General features: G+C 39.3%; 1 long non-coding RNA gene across 1 annotated transcript in view; it reads right to left on the bottom strand.

Moving 5' to 3' along the window:
- LOC128087736 (uncharacterized) overlaps positions 1–16,745 on the bottom strand; it is a 170,066-nt gene that overhangs the window by 112,302 nt on the left and 41,019 nt on the right. Inside the window, exon 2 of the long non-coding RNA XR_008209969.1 lies at positions 12,106–12,519. This is a non-coding gene — a long non-coding RNA (uncharacterized LOC128087736). The remainder of the gene's footprint in view (positions 1–12,105; positions 12,520–16,745) is intronic.

The raw sequence follows: 16,745 nt of genomic DNA, 5'->3' as shown, positions 1-16,745 counted from the left end.
AAATAGTTTAGCACAAACATTAACTAAAAAAAAAAAAAAAAGATAATCTTAGTTCAGCCTTCACTCAGTAAAGGTGAGAATCCACCCGATCTGAAAGCAGTTGTCTGAAGCAGACCAAAGGCAATCATTGCTTATCAAAAAGTGATCACTGACCAGGTTCTGAAACTCTGCCCAGCACTTCATGAAAATGATTCTCTGCCTTGCACAGAGGAAATCAGTGGCTTTGTAGAACTGCAAAATGCCACAGCACAGCTATAAGTGTGGCCTAGCTCTCCTCCACAACCAAGCAAGGTTTGGAAGGAAAAGAACAGAGTCAAAGATCTTAGTCCTGTTGCTGTACCTGGAGAAATCTGCCAAATACTCATGAAAACTCTTAGGTTTGAGCTGGTAAATTGTTTTTTAGAGAGCATACAGAGAGAATACAACAGATGGAAGCAAAGTCCTTAAATCTGTCCTTAAAATCAATAAAGTGCCTCTTTTCACCTCACCCTGATGGAACCGTATTGAGCAGTACATGGGCTTAAGACAGGAGTTTGGAAGACAGAAATCCATTTCCATGCAAATGATATCCTCTTACGTGGTACAATCCCAGATCTATTTACTCCGTACTGTATTCTCAGTTTATTGAATAAATTGAATAGGATAGATACGTTCAATATTCTTTTCTATATTCAATATAGAATATATTGAATAAAATAAATTGAAAGGACTGGTCAGCTCATTACATGGGTAGGAAGCACTTCCTCCACAAGGCCATGAGCATGAGAGCAAAGGAACTTCAAATGTGTTGGCATTCAGTTTCCAAGGGAAATTCACAGTCAAGGTTAACCTGGCCCTATTAATTATGTAGTTAGTAAGTGTCTAAAATAGATAGTGAGAGCTACTTCTTTCTGCCTGTGGAAAAGTAAACATAATTAAAACAAATTCTGTCCCTGGTAACTTGTTTATTTTCAACTCTCTTCCTGACATTTATTTTAGCAAAACTAGCACGTTGAGATTCTCCTTGTGAGACACTGGCAACCAGATCAGAAATTCTCTACAAGCTCAATACAAGGACTTAATCTCTGAGCTCCACAAGCCCTATACAGAGCATTAATCTCTGAGTGGGTGATCACCAAGAGACCAGGGATAAAGATTACTTGTGCATCCTCCAAGTCACAGCCCAAGATCCCATCTGTTAGTCCATACATTAACATCGTATGCATTAATACTCAAGAATACATCTTGATTAGTAGATTAGAGAAAGCATGTAAGGACTTAAAAACTGGTACCTCTGCAAGGCAATTCATACCCAGATTGCTAACTACAAGATTACCAGTCTATAAAAAACATACAGCATTTATCTCACACAGTTAATTACCATGCTGCAACATTGATTGTTGTTTGCTAAAAAGCACGAGAGTATCTCATCTTTCAATGCACCTTGTCAACAAGATGCATAATTGTAGAACTAGCCAATTTTCACTATGATTGCAGTATGTGTGATAAAGATCTTCCGCTGTCTACCCACACTGAAAACTAATGAAAAACACAAAATGCAATACCACGCTCCTGCATCTGACTTCCACCTACAAACTTCACATGGATCACTGAGTCTCTAGTGAAACTGCCTAAAACAGTTCCCAGTTGGTTCACTTAAATTTGAGGCTTAATTTTTCAACCACTACTCAAAAGTTTTCATGAATGGCACTCAGCAAACTTTAACTCAAAGGACTACCTCTAAGCTCTGAAAGAGTGCCAACACTTTTAAACTGGTACGTCAATGAGCTGCCTGAAACTCGAGTTTGGAAATAATCTACCTTGATGACATCTGTTTGGGTATTCAGTCTTAGGACTTTTCTGACCTTGAAAATTACTGAAATCTGATTCAGTGGTAACACTGTTATAACTGATACCTACAGCTGAATACTTCACCACTATAATTTCTCCTGTAATTAAGTTTAGTTTCTTAATTTGTGAAATACCGTCCATATCTGCTTTAGCTCACAGTTTCTCTTGAGAGATCTGTGACTTATTCTGAACACCTGATGACACTCTGTGGTAATGTCAAGACCTGCAACAACTGACTGACAGTACTGTTGGACCTACCATGCACAGTCTTCAAACATTTGCTTGCACTTTGCTGCACATGAAGGACACGGTCTTCAAGCTTTGCTCTCCCAACTATAAGCTATGTTGGCCAACATGCAGTTCCTTGCAGTTACATCCATAATTTTGCATTACTGAAGCTGAATAGCAATGTCCTACCATACTTCTATTCTGAAAACACAGGAGCAAAAAGGTCATAAGTATCAAAACTTTGCCTAACCTTCTTCTCTACTTGAAACCCTTGTCAGATTTGCTTAATATTCTGACATCTCATATGGTCAGCCCTGCCATATGATCTCATTTAATAGAAGATAGAAAATACAAACCTTGCTGGAAGCAAACTGCAGAAAATTCCTCCATTAGACACTCATGTTTTATGCTGTGATATCCCTAAAATACTTCCAGGTCGCTTGAAGCTAGACTGCCGCAATCACACTCTGTTACAGCATAAGGAAAATCTTAACTGCAGGCGCAGGCTATGATTCACAACATACAACATAAATTTCCTAACCAGATGAGGTCTGTATGCACCAGATTCTATTTCTGAAAATGCTGATATGATCAGATCTGTGTACACCAGTACTGCTAGTAATATTATTTACATGACTACTCCATCACTGAGCATGTTAAACAAGCAGAAGAAGCCAAGGCAAACAGATGTTGTTCTCACAGAGACCTACTATGTGCATCAGAATTAAGAAACTACTATGGCTTAAAATAAAAATTACTGTCCAGTTGGTAAATATCTCAGCCTCATTTGTCAGTAGCATTCAAACCAAGCATTTTCTCCTCTGACTGTTGGGTGGTCACATTCTTACTCCATGTTCTTTGGAGGTTATCAGATCCACAGGTATTGAGTGAATCTATCTCCTAAGAAGTCCAACACATATAAGGATATTGCTGTGAAACAGAGTTAGCATTTCAATTTACAGCAGGCTAACTGCTTCATACTGCCTCTATCAATGCTAGTTTAAAGCCACACAGGCATCAGTTGCAGAGGTGGAAAATGGGAGAAAGGCTTCTGTATTGATATTTAATAGTACAGTGAGCTAAAACAAGAAACACAAATGCTCTGTATGAATCATTTTGCTTTCACATTACAGTGATACTATTTGCAGTACGTGTGGAAAACCTGAAATGTGCAGGTTGTCATTTATCCCCAAATGACATCAGGGTGCTACAGATGTGCTGAAAATTACACACATCTTTAACTGGGCTGGATTGGGGCCAACAGTGCCATGAGGAAATGAGATAATGAATAATGCCTTATATTTACATTGCTAGACTTGTATGGTCACATCAGGTATTCATATTGATGCACACGTGCATTTGCAATACTGTAGAAGCGCACACTATAGAACCAGAAACTGAATGTCTTCATATTTCTGCTATTCATTGCCACCAGTTAAATCACTTACATTTAATTCATCTCGAGTCAGTGTTCTGCTGCTGACTTCTTCCACCCGAATCGTGATAATGTTTGTTGTTACTTCATAGCAATTAAAATTAACGACATAAATATAGAATTAGAATGAGTACTTTTTATTCATCAGAAGTTTTCAGTGTAGTTTTCATGTAGCACGTACAATGTGGTCTGAAAAAAAGTGAGCCACTTTTCTTGTTCATATCTGTCAGAATATAAATAATGCATAAACTTGGGTTTTACTAAGCACATCTTTCATATCTGAGATTTTCTAGGATTGGCTACTGTAAATACACATTTTAAATTCTTCAGTCCAGATGCTTCAGCTCTTATTCTGTTTAAATAGCACTTTGTTCCTTAACTGATTCCACTGGAGTGAGACACAATGTAGTTTATCAGCACCTGGCAGTGAGTGGCTTGCTTCATTATTAACATCAATATCTTTCAGTTCTATCGCCAGATGCTTAACTATTACAGGAGGTTTGTGTAAAACCAATTAGAATGAAATCAAAGCAGAATCCACCGATACGGTTTTGTTTACAAAGCCCAAAGTCTGATTTTGTTATTCATTTGACAACTGTCTCATATTCAAACCACAAGCCTTTCTGCAAGTAACCTATCTCACAAGCCCTGAAACAGACCTGGAGACAAACCAACAGCACTGACTTTTTCTCCATTTTTTGAATATACAATTAACAAAAGGCTATAAATGACTTATTAAGCGACATTAATGGCTAAGATGGGAGTCACACATATAATTTCCTCTAAGTTCACAATGAATGATTTGTGACAGGCCAGATCTTTGTGAAAGGAGAGGAGGAGGGGTAAAACAAATATTCTCAACTATAACTGACCATAAAAATGATTGAAAGTCTGTAGATAGGGAGAGTTTTATTTCATTCTTTCCATTTCCTAAAGAGAACAAGAATCAGAAGATATGGTAACAGTGAGAAGACCACGGTTCTTTGGAAAACTTCAGAACACGTTTTATGGGGAATAATGCTGTGGTTGTCAGCTCACTTGTAGTGGCAGACAAAATGAGGATGGCTGAAGTAATTACTGCTCCCAGCTGTCTGCTCACACACTGCAAGGAGAGCTTCAAGGGCTGTGTAAAATTACAGCACCCATAATGGTTTATAGGCAATGGTTAGGGTAAGCTGAAATCAGAGCTACTGAGCTACAATAGACAAAACTGTTTCCTTCAGAGGATAACACCTGTTTCTGGTCTATCTCCCTTGAAAGGAATCTCAGCTAAAGGAGATGGCAACAGCTTCTGCTCTGACTTGGTTTGTTACCACTTGTGAATCAACACCCCTATTAAAAACATCAACATCAGCACCCCATCAGCAAATCACCTCTGCTGTCTTTGTGAGCAGCCCTGCACAGAGCCTGGATGTGGCCAACTCCTGAGTGACCTAGGAGTTTAGTAAGATGTCAGCATCTCAAGGAAACAGAAGAAAAAGACAGCTTTGAGGTAGTGAAGGAATTGCTGTCTAACATTAATGGCCTGGAGCAAAAATGACAAACATGCCACTAGTACAGCAGATGGGGATAAGATTTTATTTTACACAGCCCACCACTATTTTACTCATCTATGTGTACACACAGACACACAAACATATTCATATTATTCCTGGGTAACATTAAGGTCTGTGTTAGTAAGTGGCTCGTTAAATGTGTTTGAAAGGATCTATTCAACTCTCAGCAAGCAAAAATCTCCTTTCCCCTGTTCTTTTTTTTTTTTTTTTCCTCCTCCAATTAAATATTAATTCTGCATTTTGGAATGAATAAAACCTGCTGAAAGGAGGAAAATACTGCCCCAGCAATGAGGAGTAGAAGAAACTGGTAATGGGAACAAATTAAAGGACAGTAAGGCAGAACAGGGAAACCTCCATGAAGAACCCTTAAGTGAAAGGGCAGGTACCTCAAGATCACACTTAATCAATAACTCTGATCATACACTACAAATAAAAAAGACCATATTTCCACATTGGCTCAGATAGACATGACTGCCATGTCAAAGGCCATTTAGTTCAATGGCTGTGACAGCAGCCAGTAGCAGATATTTCAGAAATAATAAAGGAAATAGAGTAAAGAACAATACTTCTACTGATGTTTCCCCCCAGGTGCCACAAACTGGCAATGTAATATTGCAAGGCTCTTCTGTCAGAGTCTTTGTTCACTGTCAGACTCCTCTCCCAGGTCTTTCCAGAAATTGAGTGATCCCAGCCCAGAAACTGTTCCAAACATTTGCTTTTATTTCCCATCAGTCAGCTACCAATACACAAAAAAAAACAACCCTTCCCTTCTATGCAGTGGCAGCTTAGTTTCCACAGGAATCTTTCATGAAGGCCTGTTGAATGACTCTTGAGAAAGCCATACACCTTGCTGATAACCAGAGAATTTTAGAAATGTGACCTTACCAACTCCTTTGGGGTGTTTCATCAGATTTGAGACATGACTCCCCTGCAGTATTTATCTATGTATTCTCTAGCATAAATTCCACCAATTTGCATGCTATGGAGGCAACACACAGAAGTCTCTGAAACACAGTGGGACTCTTCCCCTCTCCATAAAGGTAAGTTTAAGCAAAGGAATTACAGAGAAACCAGGAACTACAATGTTTTAAATCATGCTAAGTACTTCAAAATGAATCAGGAAATAGTATAAACAATGAGAACATTTTAGCATGGGCAAGCAGGTTGAGAGTGTGTCATACCAGAAACTATTGAGAATTTGATAAAAACATCTTCTCAGCAGAAATCTTTTCAGTAACACAAATTACAGCCCTGCCAGTGGGACTGTGGCTCAGGGATGGCATCTCTTTTTCCCACCTCATCCCTACCTGACCACTACCCATCTCTGATATTTCCAGGCCCCAAGGGGAGAGAAGGGGCTTTTCAAAGAGCAAAGAGGATGGAGAACTGAAGAACTCACCCTTTCCTTGTTTCAGGAAACAAGGACATCCAAGGTCAGTGTTCACTCTCACCAGGGACCTATTTCAGAGCTTCAAAAATCATCACTGACAAAAAGCTTTCCTAACACGCAGCCTGAATTTTCTAACACAAGCCAGTTGCTCTGCATTATACAATTGTCTGCTCTGCAGCCCCACAGAATTTCTTTCCTTTTGTATCCCCAAAATACATGTAGATACTGATACTCTTCCTTTCATTCTTTTTATGATGCATTAGAAAATGTATTACCTACACTGATAATACATTTCAAGTCACGCTGTGGTTTGGTTTCATTCTGTGAGAATTTTAACAGAATAGGAAGTCAGAGGCAAAGGCAGATTATAGGTCTCTGTATTGGTAAGATCTAGGAGTTTGGGGGAGTTAGATATTAGGGCAGGGTTCCTTTCATATTATTATTTTTATCTCCCTGGTAGCACACAGATGCCTAAGGGCTTGCAATCGATTGCATGAGGTTCAGCACAACCCATACAGAAGCAGTGTTCCTCTGAAGATCTGAGTCAAGGATTTAGATAATATTAATTACACACCTCAGTCATTGTATGCTCTATTCAGAAGATCAGGCAGACGTTTTGGAGCAGCCCTACAAGTGCACGTGCCCCCACATTTTTTTACTTTCTTTTAAACTCTCCCTCCTTTTCAAGTATGTGCTGCAATGCTGATTAGAATATTTGCCTGCTTACTCTAGGGCTTTTCCCATCACTATGTAAAGCAAGACTTCAATATCTCTTCTGTATAATTTTCAGAAGTTCACACACAGTTTATACACTCTGTATAGCTTTAACATTCACTCCTGGCATATTTGGCTGAAAATTCATACACAGCTATTTCTGCATTATAACTGTCTTTCCTCTTCTGTTGGTGCCATTGCTTCCCCCACACCCCTCCCCTCCTCCTTTTTCTTCCTCTTTCATACTCTAAAGACCTTTCAATCTATATTTGGTCCTTTATTTGTCTCCATATCTAGTCAGCTTTGCAAGCAATTTCTTTCATTTGCTAGCACCATTCCAATATTGTTTCCTTTCTTCCGTCTTTTTACCCCCAAAGCTGGTTAGAGGCTTTTTTCAAGCCATTGCTCTGGAGAGCACTACCAGACATTCTTAGGTAGGCTGAATGCATTCAGTCCAAAAGCACGTTATTCTCTCAAGATAACTGCTACTGATGATGGGACATTTGGATGGTGTGACCTCCTTGTCCTCACTCACTACTGTTCACAGTTAATTTGTGTGATCTGGAGCATAGGTAGAGGGAACTAGGAAGAGGAGATAAGTATCTACTGCAAATGAAGGAGGTGACAACAGTGAAGAAAACTAGGAAAAACTCATCCTGAAACTGAAGCATCTGGATTTACAAATTAATGTAATTTCACTATTTCTATGAATGCCACAGTGTGTGACCTTAACCATAAACAAAGAGAATGGAAATTAGGTTTAAAATGGAAAGCTATGTACATGGTTCCTGTTCTAACACTCTCCCTGGCAGAAAAAGCAGGAAGATTGTGCTTAGATTTCTCAAGATATTAAACATGTGGTAGTTGTCTCAAATCTTGTTAATACAGCTATGAATATGACTTCTGAGGAGCAACTATGTTGCTTTTCCTTTTTATTTTTTGTGAGGAGAAAGCACATCTTTTGTCTCCTGCATTTTCCCACCTAAAAAGTACATAGCTTGAAGAAATTTTCCAATTTCCTTGTTTAATTGATTAAACTGAATATCAGCAGATCTAAGTGGGTGAGAGCTGAACACGGTCACCTATGTCAAGCTGCTTGCACAAGTAAATATTTGCTGGAGTAGGTCCTGTATTTGCTAACTTTAACATTATAACATGAAGAAGGAACAGTAGAATTTATCATGAAAACTGCAAAACTTTTCATTTTACCAAATAACATTCTAACCTGCATCCATATCTATGCAAAGCAGGTGCCATTTAAAATTCAGAACACTGTCCATAGTCTAAAAGAAAGTAGTTAAAAGGTCCCACTGACCACAGTGATGAAGCAAAAATATTATCAAGTTCTCTTCAGTGACAACTCTTTGTCTGCTTGCTTTTCAACTTGGGAGATACTTACAACTTCTAAGCTACAATTTCTAACATCAATCTCTCACATCTGCTCACTGTGGTTACAACTCTGTCTTTGATAAAATGTTATCATACCTTCTATCTTCTTTTAGTCAAGCAGGAGCTAAGGGCTGTTTTGAAACTGAGTTGAGTAATCAAAATGCAGAAGAAAAAGAAAAGCAAGAAAGAGTTTAAATGCATGTGCTACTTTGGCTACAAATGGGTGATTTTCTCCCATAGGGTGCCATACATCTGTTCCAGTTCTATTATCTCATATCCCAGCATTATCTGTTCTGTCTCTGACTCGTGGCTCTTGGATCTGCAATCCTATGCTTGACATCAATTTGGCTCATGAAATATTATCTTTCCAATTATAAATTAATTCATCCTTTGAAAAAGTAGCGTCCCACTTTCAAATGAAATTGTTTTTAAAAAAAAATCACACTTCAAAACATCAAGCACATATGTCTGTCTGCTTTCATACAGAATTAAGAATTCTGACATCCTGAAATCATTTTAGATAGTCATCATGTGATGCAAAATCATCTGCTTTGAGAGCTGTATTAAAAACAAGCAAGTTTGTCTAAATAATACGAGAAGTAGCCCAACCCTTTACGTTAACCTCAACACACCATTAAATTGAAGTTCGAAGAAGTTCAGCCAGTCTCTGCACGATTCCCCCACCCACAAGTATTTTAATGTACCTCAGCATCTTGATTTTAGAGAGAACTGGAATGCAACACAAGAAACTTGCTATTCAGCAGACAGCATAATACACATAGGCAGTCTACTTGCCATATTTTTCATCCTAATCACTGAAAGAAGTGAAGATACAACCTTTATGAAGTGTCAGAAACTATAAATTGCAGAAAAGCAAACAGCAAAATTCAGACTTCACCAGGTTCCAAATCACTACGTGATAGATGAAAAACAATCAGAGCAGTAAGAATCAAAAAGAAAAACCAAAAAAACAATTCAACCAGTAGAATGAAAATGAAATAATTGACTTCTCATAGCCATATTAGAGACTTTTAAGTGAAAGACCTTACGCAAATAGTGGAAATTTATGTGTATTATTATCCTCTTTCTGTGCATAGCAGTCAATTAGTGATTATTCTACATGCTCATCTGTGAACAGAACTGGTAAATAAGGGGAGTTTCCCTGCTTAATTCTATAACTAGAAATATATTTATTTAAATGAATGTATAATAATTTATTTAAAATACATTTATTTTTCTTCAGGGCTTATAATCACTAAATCACATTTTAGAATTGAAGACAGTGGTAAATGTGCCTGCATTCTTTGTCAGGACTGGACCTACTGAAATTCCTGAATGGAAAATAGACTCCAATATAGAAGGCTGCAAAACAGTTTATACGCAGACATAAAAATCACAAAACTGATCTTGTATTTCTTCTGTGGATACAAGAAAAGAATTACATGAAAATGTTGCAAGTTGCTCAAAGGAAAGATTCCTGATAAAATTGCAAGCATCTGTCACTAAACTGGGAGTCAATCACCATATGATGGTCTCAGGCATGACAGCTACTGATTATCACAGCACATTTGTTTAGAGTAAAGCCACTGTTGTGCTTATTATCCCTAACTTCACTGAGTAAATTTGTTTTTCACCCAAGATCTCAAGAATCTCTCCAATGGGGTTAATAGCAGTTCCTTCATACACTTCAAGTGCTTTGGGTATGTTTTGTATGCATCATACAAGTAGTAAAGAAAATGCACACAACGAATGACACAAGCAACATTGTTAAACAGTGTACCAGAGAATGAAGGTACAATTTAAATGTGCTAGGTGTTCTCTTGACTTCATTTTCAGTCTCCCAGATGATTGTTTCTAGTGAGGAAGACGTACATAACTGCTCATTTTTGGCACTTGCAGTGGGTCAACACTGCTCAGCTATGAGTGTCTTCTTGTACTCAGGTTTCATGAACCATGTTGAGACTTTAAAAAAATAAAAGAAGGAATGGTTACTTCCAAATAGGACCAATGTTGTTTATATGGAAGGCTATTTCTGACATTTGTGTTCTCAAGTTCATGTTTGCCATTTGACCGATGCCTCAGATCCAAGGCTCCTGTCTCTAAATGGAAGAAAGGGCTTCAGCCTTGAGACTATAGCTTGATCATGAGCACAGGCACACTGCCCTACTTTGTATTTACCCACATGTGTGAAAATGATAGTATTATCTTCAGTGGCACATACCAGCTGCAGGGGCCGACACAGCTAATGAACGTTTGTGGAGATGCAGGCAGACTGGGATGTGGCAAGTTTCAGCATGCTGGTTAAGGACATCACAATTTATTTGCTGAACTTCTGCATTTATGACAGCAATCGCGGTGGAGATTGCTTTTGATTTTCCTCTGTATCTCAGTGTAGTACGCTAGCCAGCAACACTGCAGCTCTTAAAGAGTGTTCTCCAGCACAATGACATATTTTCAAGATGACAGCATTATGAACTGTTCCAAAGGAGCTATTTGGCTTTTAAGATGACTGCTCTAGAAAGAATCCTCTGGCTTAACAGCACCAGGAAAAGGGCAAGGGAAATACAGATGCTGCAATCTGGTTAAGGAAATGACAAGCTCCTGTGCTGTAGTACTTAAGCCTGGTCTCTAGCCGACACCATTTATGAGCTGTTACATACGGTTGCAATCACACACAGGCTCAGTGAGGCTTTCCACAGGGCTCACATTTGTTTTCACATTCCCTTTGTAAATGTGGTGCAAATGGTAGCAAATGGACATTAAACAAGGCTTGTATGTGGACTGATCCTTTGTAAATATATAGGTTATTATAAAAGCAAATAATAAGAAGTCAAACTAAAAAACAGCAGCCTCTACAATAGAAATGAGTGAAAAATGAGTTGTTTTACATATACAGCATTTTCAAATGTGGGTTTTCTGTTTAAACTCTCTTCACTCCAGCCTCAACTTCTCTCTCCATACTAAACCTACAACTTATTTTATATTGCCATGGATACTTGGGATGGAAGACAGTGTGCACCAGCAATCAATTTTTCCACAGGAAACTATTCCAAGAACCCGTCCCACATCGCCAGGCTCCTATATAGGTTTTGCTCAATAGTGCACAATCATTTTCTAAAGGGTATGACTAGTTGGTACTTCAGCTGCTTGTCTGCAAATATAGACCAGTCCCAAGGCTTTAGCACTGCCCAGGATAATTGCAGCTAACTGCATTTTGCTATCATTCACCACTGCTATGTATTGTTACCTTCCTAAGCAAGATCTGTTAGACTGCAAGAGGAAACATTCTGTAGGGTGCAAAGAAGAAATGCGAGCTGACATTAAAAAAACTCATTAGGAGAATAAAATACCAAAAAACCCACAATGATAGCTAAACAGAAGAGAGTTCACATAAATTACATGGAATTGAAGATAACACAGGTCTTGAAAGGGAGTAGTAAGAAGCAGTTCATATGATATAAGCATCCCAGGGCAAAAAAAGTAGTTTAAAAAAAAAAAAAGCAAAGAAAATGGCAATAATAATCAAAGAGTGTAGGCAAACTGCATAGAGAACTTTTACTTACCTTAGCAGTCAGGAATGTGAGCCTTTACTTCTCAGTATTTGTTTCTCTTCTTTGCCTCGTCTCTAGAAATTTGTCCCATCCAGCACTTAGCTTCCATCAGGGCAATATTCAGTTAAGTGCCACAAGGTTATTTCAGTCTTCTATCATATTTCTCCCTCAAAAGAACAATATTGTTATTTTTACGCCTTCTGGAGAAGAGGTCAGTGGAAATCCAGAGGTGGTGGACTGGCCAAGTGTCTCCTCAAGCAACAGGAGTGTGTGGTGACTTCCGTCCCTCTTTTCCTTCAGCTGGGACACAGAGCAACTAATCCCCTGGAAAAGTCCTTCCCCTCTGCCATTTCCTTCAGGTCCAGCAGCAACACACACAAAATCTCTGCATCCTTGGATCTGCTATGGCCCTTTCCATGGCCTTTCCTAGAAGAAAAGGGAGAGTCATAAGTCACGAAAGTGCAAGAGAAATGCAGCCTGGCCTAACCCACCTCCTTCCCTGCTGCTGGAGCAGCCAGCGATGTCATGCACAGCAATATTCCAGCACCCGAGGACACTGGTTTGACAGCCAGCAGCATAGCACAGAATCACAAAATGGCCTGGGTGGAAAAGGACCACAGTGATCATCTAGTTCCAACCCCCTGCTACGTGCAGGGTCACCAACCACCAGGCTGCCCAGAGCCACATCCAGCCTGGCCCTGAATGCCTCCAGGGATGGGGCATCCACAACCTCCTTGGGCAACCTGTTCCAGTGCTTCACCACCCTCTGTGTGAAAAACTTCCTCCTAATATCTAACCTAAACCTCCCCTATCTCAGTTTAAAACCATTCCCCCTTGTCCTGTCACTGTCCACCCTTGTAAACAGCCGTTCCCCCTCCTGTTCATAAGCTCCCTTCAAGTACTGAAGGCCACAATGAGGTCCCTCTGGAGCCTTCTCTTCTCCAAGCTAAACAATCTCAGTTCCTTCAATCTTTCCTCACAGGAGAGGTGCTCCAGCCCTCTGATCATCTTAGTGCCCTCCTCTGGACCTGCTCCAAGAGCTCCACATCCTTCCTGTACTGGGAGCCCCAGGTCTGGACGCAGTGCTGCAGATGGGACCTCATAAGAGCTGAGTAGAGAGGGACAATCACCTCCCTCTCCCTGCTGGCCACCCTTTTTTAATGCAGCCCAGGACACAGTTGGCCTTCTGGGCTGCAAGCACACACTGCTGGCTCATGTCCAGCTTCTTGTCTACCAGGACACCCAGGCTGTGCCAGGTCGTGTTCAATAGGGCACAAGGTTAGTATTGCAGATACTGCCTTACTGAAGTAGGAGAACATATGGTTGTTTATTATTGTCATCAATTTGAGTAGCTCCTATTTAAAAGTCAACACTACAGATTCTGCTTTTTGATGCATAATTAGCCTCATTTTTGCCTCACCACATTTATATTCACTGACTTTCAGGGCAAAACCTGAGCTAACACAAAGCACATTAACAAGGATGCATACTTTGGTACATGTTCTTTTACATAATTCTTTTCAAGTAAATCAATCTGTGGTAAGATTGATTCACTTTTCCAAGGTTACAGAGTTCTTGCATAAAATGGAAAACTGTAACTTATTCCCCCAAGCCTTTTTTTAAAAAAAAAAACAAAAACAAAAACCAACACACCTTCCATATATTCCCTTCTATTTGATCAAACAATTTTTTGGGTGTGCAGAGAAGTGTTGTTTTGCAATACCATACAGTCATTTCAGACATTCCTTTTGCTGAACTCAGTCCACTTTCCTACAGCAACCTTAACAGATTAGACTAGAAGTACTTGGTAACATACAGTCACTTGTATTCTGCTCATTTCTCAATCTGCCAATATCTTAGTGCAAATTTTCATTTCGCCATTTACAGCTCAATACAACTAATAGTTGCGGTACTTTCTCTTCCCTCTACGTGTTGCAATTCTCCCCACATCCTTCCCAGGGGAAGCATCGTGTCCTCCTGGCTTGATCACATTAAATGCCTATTACTACAGGAGTAAAAACTCTCTTTAAAGCCTTTGTAAAACTCAGCCTTTAAATCACCATGGACTGCTACCTAGCACACCTTAGACTTTTAAAGGTATATCCACTCCTTTCTTTAAAACCCAGCTCACCAAAACAGCCTTTTGTTAAATGTAGTTCATCTTGGATTCTGGACTTCTGAAGGGAGGAAGCTTTCTGACAAGGATGCCCTTACTTCTTTGTTAGTCCTCGCCAGCATACATTTCATTTTGTTATATGGCTTTTACCGTTCTTTCCCAAATATTCCAAAACTTGCTCCTTAGTTCCTGTTCTTTTAATTGATCATATAAGCCTCTAATTGATCCTCCAGCCTCTATTCATATCAGGTGCCTGAATGCAAACTGTTCCCCAGATCAGATCCATTGATGAGCGTTGAGACCATTTGATCACTGCATGGATGTAGAAGTAAGCTGATATAGTGAGACACTCAAACCATACAGCATACCCATTATAAAGACAAACAAATATATTAAGCCAATAAAATAGCTGCACCCCTCTCCCACTCAAAGAGGAATGGATCAGTTCCCATGCTTTTCACACAGATTTTTCTTGTAACAGTACAACAGCAGGTATACCACTATCATTTGTCAAGTCCACTGGATAACAGAGCCTTTAGAAAACATTTGAAATTAATTTTCCTTGGTTCTCCCATTCCAGCAACGTTATTTCATTCTTCCCCATTTTCAAAGTATTCTCTCAGCATAGACATTGCAAATAGTTATAAATTGTTGAATATACAGTAATAAGGATTTTATTCTAGAACTAATTGCACTCTTTATGGCAGACATTAAAAATCTAGCTTACTTCTAGGCCTCAATGTACTGTTATTTCATTATTTTTTTGTGTCCCAAAGCGTTTCCTATTATATATTACAGCCCTAAAATTGCCTACAGAAGTCTCAATTAGCCAGAACTTATTTCCTCATCAGCATTTCCTGACTGCATAATCACTTCTCCCTGTCACCCTTTTGAAACCCCAAGTATTTCTTACTGCAGAAAGGGTATAAAAAATTTAATTCCCCGGGTCCTCTTCTGGTGAGGGGTTGTTAAGCCCTCCTCAGGGGAGCAGCAGAAGGTCCTTGACAGGCGATGCGGGCAAAGCTGTGGCCCTGGGATACACTTGTCAAAGGCTGCCATCCTGGCTCACTTCTGTGCTATAACTGTATCTTCTTTTTCCTTGGGTTTTTCTTTCAGCCTCAGGACACGCTTTTTTTTTTTATATATATAACTATTTCCAGGAGTTTAAGTACACTTTATTATTTTCAGTGATGTTCCACCTTCCATTTCTTACTCTTTCCTTCATGTTATTTTTAACTGCTAATCAAATCCTCTTGAATACTCACATTTTGACATATTTGCTGTCTTGCCCCTGTCCTTTAATTTCATTTTTATGTTGGCCACAAGAGTTTGCCATCTGATATCGATGGTGCGCATCCAGTTTTACATAAGACTCAGGTTGTATTTCTAAACTGTTCTCCAACCGTAATCACTTCTTCATGGATTTAGTCTCTTCATTTTTATGATGCATCTTTGATACATGAAAAGGTATTTGAAAGGAAAACCCTGTACTTTGCATTTACTGTTCTAAAGCAGGCCTCAGTGCTGATCACTTCTTCCTTTTCCCTTAAAGCAGCCAGTGATAGATACTGAAAACCAGCTGCTTCACCTCCTCCTCCCCAAAAAGTCTACAGCCTTCTTCAGAATCTTATCCCTTTTGAAGAGCACCTTTTTCATGTTACGAATTTGTTGGCAGGGCACAGAGAGCTTTCTGGGCACCATCTATAGTGATCCCTGGATTTGTTTCCATTTGCATTAAGAAGTTAATTTCTTGCCTAAAGTTTAAAGGAACCCCCTTCTTTACAACTCCTGTGAACTTCCTCTCCTCACTCTTACTTTGCTTTCATTATTTTTCCTCTACAATTCACTGCTGGTTTTATTCTTCATCAAATCTTGATTTATTTTGCAGCTTTGTTCCTCACTGTGAGATTTTCCACTCTTTCTGCTGTTTTAGGCCAGTGATCTTGCTCATTAAATACTTCCATCAGATTTAACCATACAAATCCTTGCTTCTGTGGAAGATGTTAGAGGTCTGCTTTTTTGATACGTGGATGGTGTTAACTCAAAGTCTATTCCAGTAATGGGGGTTACTTTTGTTATTTTCCGTTTTCTTTCACCCTGTAGCAGCCATGTCTGATAGCAACAGGCACTGTGTGCAACGCTGTGTGAAGATCTGTGGGTATTTTTTTGGTCAGGGGGTGAGAAGGTAGGAGGACAGATAGGATTTTTTATTTTAAGTACAGTCCCCTGAATAGAAGACAGGGAGCAATGACATCCACAAATCATCCCATCTTCTCCATAAAGCTCCTGCCTGAGCAGTGATGCACTTCCACAACACTTGGTGGTCCCCTAACATCTGAAATGTATTCAGGAATTCAAAACTACTTCAGCTGAAGTCAGTGGCAAGATTCAGCTACTGAGGAAGTGTAAAAACACAATTCTAGGTGTTTTGGTTTGGCACGGCATCAACAGCAATTGTATAAGGACAACATGCAAAGGCAGCGACAAGCTAAATTTGATTTCTGCATAGAATAATTTGTATTGCATACCTTTCTTG

The sequence above is a fragment of the Tympanuchus pallidicinctus genome, unplaced genomic scaffold, assembly GCF_026119805.1.
Source record: "Tympanuchus pallidicinctus isolate F22 unplaced genomic scaffold, pur_lepc_1.0 scaffold31, whole genome shotgun sequence".
Taxonomy (NCBI): Eukaryota; Metazoa; Chordata; class Aves; order Galliformes; family Phasianidae; genus Tympanuchus; species Tympanuchus pallidicinctus.
The sequence above is the reverse complement of the archived record's forward strand: the minus strand, read 5'-3'. Positions and strand labels throughout refer to the sequence as shown.